A 6606-nucleotide genomic window follows, 5' to 3' on the forward strand; every position below is an offset into this window, starting at 1 on the left:
TTTTCCATATGTTGTCTATGATGTTACTCTGGTGATTACTTATAAATTTTATTGGAATCAGACCATAAATATATTATTTTATGAATAGAAATTAAAAAAGTATAAATTCCATTTTTTCGATTTTTCTCGAAAAATACGGCATTCAATTGAATATTATTAGTCGTGCTTAGTGCTATTTGGAGTGTGAAAATATTGGTGGGAGAATTTTTTTCTATATTCGTTTTATTTTATCATATTAGTATTTAAATATTTTTCTTTTTTTAAACTTTGAAAAATTCTGAAAATTTCCAATGATCTTACAATTATAATTCTTCAGACAAGATTTTTGCATTTTTATTCATCTTTCCAACGATGTCTTTGGGTTTGAAATATCATTGTATATAATGGAGAAAATGGATTTCTACGTCAATAACTATAAGGCTGAGATATCATCCCTCAAAGTTTTGCAACAACAATACAAATAGAAATTTCATTATATTATCATTAAACACTATTTCTATCGCCAATAATAATTAGAAACTATTCTAAAATATTTTGAAATAACTGAACTTACTTACTATATAGCTTTATCTGGTAATTACCACAAGCATGGCCTCAAGTCCTCCCTCCACATCGCATGGGCATACTACTCACTCAAGGTGAGGGTATCAGGAGGTGCCACCTCCATCCTTGTTGCCTGGTTCTGCTTTTAGAAGGCACAACCTTCATATTTTATACTTTCTCCAATGTTGTTTTTCATTCTTCTATTTCTTGGTATTTGCATTTTCAACCTGTCTTTATCATGAGCTGATAAGGATTCACGAATATTAGTACTCGTGCCAAAGAATGCTGTGAGAAGATTGCTTCTTTCATATCCAAAATTGTGTTCTGGAGTGGTTGTTTCGGCGACAAATATGACACGATGTAATCCAAAAAACTTTATTTCCGGGCATTTTTTCCAAAGTCGACTACGTACTGACTCATTTGGATTCTCTGTCCACCCTGATAAACATCTTTGTAGTAGATCAGAAGAGGACATGTCAGCGAATACATGACGTACAGTATGTGGGCATGTAAGTCCAAAGGTATTTTTGACAAATTATGTTTTCTTTTTTCATGAGATGGTGTATTTTCTCCACAAGCTTTGGCTTTATTAAAAAAGCACCAGGAATTCACACCAACTGGACAGAAGTTATGACAAGGATTTTCATCAGTTGAAATCAAGTGAAAATACATAGCCCAAATTGCTTTTCTCATGCTTTCAACTGTTGTATTTGTGTTACTTCGCAATGCTTTTTCTTAACAACACTGAATGAATTCTATAAGCTTTTGCGTTAGCATGCTTTTTCCTGAAAGAAAGATCTATTTTTCTATGTTTTCCCATCTTAGTTTGAGTTATTTCACTCACGTCTTTTTTCCTTTTCATCAATCAATATCCCGTCATTTTCTCATCATGATTTATGCACTCTTCCTTTACCACTTTCATATTTCTATAAGGTCCATTTTTATCATTCCTAGTACAAATAGCTTTATAAGCACTCGAGTCCCCATCAGCTACTAACGTTGCATAACAGAAACCAATTCCTTCGGATCGAGACCACATCCTTATTGCTTCTGCTTTTATAATTCCAGATTTTCCTTCAAATTTTTTTTTACTTTTATGACGTTTTTCAATATTTTTAGAACATTTATAACAATAATTACTTAGCACTTCAAAATCAATCACTGTCCCCGTGAATACTTCTATTACAAACCCAACACATATATGTGATTGATGGCTACAAGTGAGCCATGCACCATCGATTGAAATTCCATTGTTTATCATCCCATTTCTATCAGGTTCAATTCCAAGTTTATTTATATAAAAATCAGATACAAATTTATGGCCCTTTCTTTGCTGCTTCTTCACATATATTTTCTTCTTTTTATATAAAAATTCACTGTGTCTTGAATATGATCCAGCAGTCAGAGCATTGCCACCAACAAATCCTGACATTTTGCCTAGGCCTGCACGTCCAATTCCATTATTCAATGTAATGAAAAACCTCTAGCATATTATTCTGTGAAAACTTTTGATTTGATTTCCCGTTCTCGTATGCCTCTGGGGGAGCGTGGCGCAAAATTCTATTACAATCATTGCAGACTACGTCAAATGTAGTATCCCATCTGTTGTTTGTAGGAATAATTTCTATATTATTTTTACATTTTCTTTTCGGGCATCTCACAACACTTCCTATAGCTTCCAACGATGTATTATTTTTAAAACTAATCTTTAAACTTCTCTTCCTCATTTTCGTCAATGATCGACATCAGCCTTGCTCGTACTAGTGGGGGTGGAATATGGGGTTCCTCAGTGGAGGAAGTTATTGTTGTTGCTTTTGCTGTTGTTTGCTGTATTGATGATGATGCCATAGGTTCAATAGTTGAGGATAAAGTTGAAGCTGTTAAATCTCTATCCTTCTCCATCACGTTATCATCATCATTCACTGCCTGTGATGATTGTTTATTTGCCACTGTATGTGTAGGTACTCCCACTGTATTTTGCTCCAACACGTGGTCGACTCTGCATTCAGGGACTGTATCTCGAATATTACTATGCTTATTTTTCCATCTAAATTTTCTTATTCCTAAATATGATTCTCCTTCTGCTTTTAGGCATGATGAATACCACTGCAGTTCTCTTGTATTATAAGCTAGAAGAAAAAACGTGATCACACCCCGCGCACAAGGCACTACACTTCCTTTCACTATGGGTTTATAGTAAACACTGAGAGAAGAGTAAGCATTGAGCTGTGTATTTGGCAACTCGTGAACAGAGCTGCCAAACGTATAATTCTAAGTAAAATAGCTATCCCTATTCTATAAAAATAGTACAATTATCATAGGTTACAGCGAGTTCAGGAACATAGCGTCACAGTACTATGATGGCCTGTGGAGTGCCATATACCTCTTGCACAAAAAAATGCAATAACTTGGTTATTTATGAGAGAATTAGTACGATACTTTCTCATGTGATTCTTTAGTTGTGGTGGAGTTCACTGCCAAAAATCCCGATTTTCAATATCCCAAAGTATATCCATGAAAATAAAGGGCAAACGAACCCCTTAAGTTGAAGATGATGGCAGAAGAAGCAAGACATGCAAAAGAAATGGAAGAAAGATGAGAAGAAAGACAGGCTGACAAAGCAAGACATGCGAGGGAGATGGAAGCAAGGGAAATCGCAAGATGAGAAGAAAACGAGAGAAGACAGGAAAAAGAAGAGATGGATGAGGCGGGGTATGAGCGGAAGTTCGAGCTGTTGAACGCCAGTGCACAGTTGACAAAGCAAAACAGGAGGCGGCCCCTGCTAAGCACGATCCAGTGTTTAATGTTTCGGAAGCCCAGAGTGTTATGTATTATTGTAACAATGTACTATATTATTTCAAGTGTTTCAGGTATTGCACAACATTGCATCATATTGCATGAATAAGACATGTTATGCTTTATTCATAAGAGTAATGATTTGTTTTGGTATTGGGATTCAAACATTTGTTGGTTACCTCAGATAAGATGCGATTCTTTATGATTTGTACTGGAGTAGGATTTAAGTCTTTTCAGAGCGATGCTCTTTTGTTTAGCAATGTTTTGGTTTATGAGATTGTGTAGGACGCTCCATATGCACTTGGGAGTCAGCTGTCACAGAGTGAAGATTATAATGTAGTCTTTTATACATTAAAGGTATCTTTTAGAATACCAACGTATTATTATCCATCAAGCACACATCGACGAGATGGGATCAGCTGAGAAATAATTACTAACGATTATTCATCTATGTTCCAGGTAATTATTATGGTTAATAGAACTTCCTACCTAAGCATCAATACCTAACACAGAGGTTAATTCCAAGGTTCACAGAAGAGGCTCCAGATGAGTTCTTCGTTCATTTTTAAATGGTCGCAGCGGCGATGGAATGCCCAGAAGATAAATGGTCTGGGAAGGGCCGCAATACTTACTTATCATCCTTATCTCAGGACCAGAGGATGGAGTATCAAGAAGTGAAGCTGAGCTTGCTGTAAGTGTATCAGATGACAACTGAATATTATAATGAAGGATTCCGAAGTTTGAGGAAGGACGAAAAAATAAGTTTCCTGGATTACGCTTATCAGGTACGAGGATGTTTTAAAAGATGGATAAAGGCTGCTAACGTAAAGGAGATGACTGATTTAGAAGAATTAATAATACTAGAACAGTATCTACGAGGAATTCCTGAATATATTCGAACGTACTTGAGAGGGAGAGAGGTGAAGAAACTTAGTAAAGCCACTTCGCTGAGGGAATATGGTAATATTATCAGTTGTAAACCCTCCTCGGGCATGAAGTTTCAACTGTCGCTCTGACCAAGCGTCAAGTATTCGCTGAACTATGGAAACCAGTTCAGTAATAATTACGTGAACAAGTTCAACAGCTATAGTGGAAGTAGCACTGGTACTGTCCCTAAGCAGAATGTGATAGTACTACAGTCACAATCATCATCTTTCAAGTATCATGAAAGAGGTGCAGAAGGTTGTTATTGTCTGTTTTAAGTGTGGTAAGAGAGGCCATATCAGTAAGGAATGTTTGTCAAACCGACTGATATCAGTCGCCCAAGTGCTTAAGGATAATTCAACGTCACAGAATGCGAAGATGGAGAAGCAATTGGGAAAAGACAGAGAGGAACATAAACCAGCCAACGTTTACACGATGAACAGGACGAACCCAAACAGCATGGATGCCTTTCAACCATATATTTATTAAGTTATGCTAGCAGCAATAGATGGGAGTGAGTGAACCCCGGTCAGGATATTGCGCGACACAGGTTGTAATCATAGTGTGGTGGTAGGAGGAGTATACCCGTTGGTGGATCAGTCTTTCACAGGAGACTCGGTTATTCTGAAGGGAATAGGAGGTGAGGAGGTTACCCTTATTGGCCGTTTAAAACTGTGACAGGTAATTTTGACTTTGCGGTAAAGGATTCATTGGCTGTTCAAGGAGTAGATGTCCTGCTGGGTAATGAGGTTGGTGGAGCGGCATTCATGCCTTGTCCCAATGTAAAGGAAAAACCTTTTAAAGTATAGTCCTATGACTGAACTAGAGAAGGACTACCTGAATCTGTTTCCTAGTTGTGTGACAACTAGGAGTATGAAGAAGAAAGTGGCTGCTGAAAAAGAAGAAAAGGAAATTGAAGGAGCAATGAACATGGAGGAATTGTAGGCTCGAGCAAAGAGGAACAACTGACGAGCGGACAAGAGGATAAAGAAGAAATGGACTCTGAAGAAATAGAAAATTCAATGTTTGAAGTAGGACAAGTGAGTAGGAACAGGCTGATAGGATTGCAACGAAAGGATGTGATGTTAACAGTTATTGTACCGTTTGGTGGCCGAGACGGAGGCAAAGCAGTCTCCAACCTGTTATTATCTTAAGAATGGGTTACATATGAGGAAGTATAAACACGTCGATATCCCTGGGAATGCCGAATGGGTGATATATCGTCAGATATCAATTCCCACAGCCTTGAGAGGATAGGTGATTGCAGTCGCGCACGAGACGGTAGATATGGGGTTAATGAAGATGACGGAAAAGATAATGAAACACTTTTACTGGCCTGACATGCATAAGGACCTGAGCCAGTTTTACCGTGCATGTCACGTATATCAAATGGCTGGAAAACCGAACGAGTACATTAAGAAAGCTCCTTTGCACTCGATAGAAGTGCGAGAAAAACCCTTCATCAAGGTAATGATCAACATTGTAGGACATTTACCAAGGATGAAAAAAGGTCACAAATATATGTTAACCTTGATGTGTCCAGTAACGAGATACCCAGAAGCCATACCCGTCAGGAACATCATTGTTAAAATAATCGCCGAGAACTTACTAGACTTTTTTTACTAAGTTTAGTATACCGGAAATTGATCAAAGTAACTGCGGAACGAATTTCACGTCAAAATAATTTCAGGACGTAATGAAACTGTTGGATGTAAAACAATAACTATCAACTGCTTATCATCAGGAGACCCAAAGTGCATTAAAGAGGTTTCATCAAATTTTAAAAAGTATGTTAACGAAGTTCTTCAATGAAACGGGGAATGAATGTGACGCGTACTACCATTGATGTTATTCGAGGTATGTAATGCTTATCAAGAGAGCATGGGATGTAGCCAAAATGAAATGATATTTGGACGAGAAGTACGAAAGATCGGCGGACCGAGAGGAAACGGGAGAAGAATATGTCAAGAATTTGAGGAAAAGGATCGGCGAGTTAAGGAAGTTTTCCCTAGAAGGCATGAAGCCAACGTGTCAAGGACGAACAAAGAAAAGGTTTGGTAGGAAGAGTACGAACAGACAGGTTACAGGAACCTTCAGCAAAGGACCAAAGAAAATGTTGGCCGAAAAAGGGAAGGATCGCAAGGAAACAGATGAAGGAAATGTCAAGGATTTGAGGAAAGGAATTGGCGAGTTAAGGAAATTTTTCCTACAAGGCATGAAGATGACGAATCAAGGACGAACGAAGAAAAGGTTTGGTATGAAGAGTACGAACAAACAGGTTGGGGTAGGACATTAGGTACTGGTTTATTCATCAAAAAGGAGATTCCCTCCCACCAATGAGTT

At 37.7% G+C, this 6606-nt stretch overlaps 1 pseudogene; it reads right to left on the reverse strand.

Annotated features, from left to right (window-relative positions):
* Positions 1-625: 625 nt before the first annotated feature.
* LOC137628577 (uncharacterized) lies at positions 626-2445 on the reverse strand (annotated as a pseudogene).
* Positions 2446-6606: the final 4161 nt, after the last annotated feature.

This window comes from Palaemon carinicauda, chromosome 36 (assembly GCF_036898095.1).
Source record: "Palaemon carinicauda isolate YSFRI2023 chromosome 36, ASM3689809v2, whole genome shotgun sequence".
NCBI lineage: Eukaryota > Metazoa > Arthropoda > Malacostraca > Decapoda > Palaemonidae > Palaemon > Palaemon carinicauda.